Genomic DNA, 680 nt, shown 5'->3' on the forward strand with positions numbered 1-680 from the left:
CACACACACAATTATAAATGTTGTTTATATAATCTGCGTGATTAGTCTGCCAGCAACCGTAGCAACAAGTAAGGACCTTAACTCACTCCACTCAGCCTGACCATTCCCGAACACACGTCCGGCGGGAAGAGGTCCAGGAGCACGCAGTCGAGGATGACCTGATCTTCGATCTCCTCCACGGTAGCGCTCTCAGTCATCATGTTCGCGATGAGGCCCGCGACGGTCCGGCACTCCAAGCAGGTCAGGTCCCAGTGGAACACGGAGGAATCTTAAACTTTCAAATAGTCAGAATATCAAAAGAAATTCCAAAACTAGCATGACCAGTAGCAAGTTCTCTGCTTTAAATGAGAAACAGAGAATTATGTTCAGAATATTGGTTAGCCATTGGGTGCAAAAATATTTCAATTGGTACAGAGATATACGTAAGCATTATTTAAAACTTAAATGAACAATTAATAACTACATCATTTTCGGATCACTTTGTCTAATATGTAGGTCCACCAGTGTTATAGGTGAGTCACCTAAGCTATTCAGTGTGAATGGGGACTGGAGGATATTGACTATTAACAGAGGTTTTGCTTCCCATAAATCAGAATCAACATCCTCTTCCTCAAGAAATTCGGAAGAACAACTCGGAAATAAGAACGCAACCATGGGTTTATAGGTCGAACACTTATGTC

General features: G+C 42.4%; 1 pseudogene; it reads right to left on the reverse strand.

Annotated features, from left to right (window-relative positions):
* LOC119588795 overlaps window positions 1-680 on the reverse strand; it is a 95,756-nt pseudogene that overhangs the window by 70,266 nt on the left and 24,810 nt on the right.

Source organism: Penaeus monodon, chromosome 24 (genome assembly GCF_015228065.2).
Source record: "Penaeus monodon isolate SGIC_2016 chromosome 24, NSTDA_Pmon_1, whole genome shotgun sequence".
NCBI classification, from domain to species: domain Eukaryota; kingdom Metazoa; phylum Arthropoda; class Malacostraca; order Decapoda; family Penaeidae; genus Penaeus; species Penaeus monodon.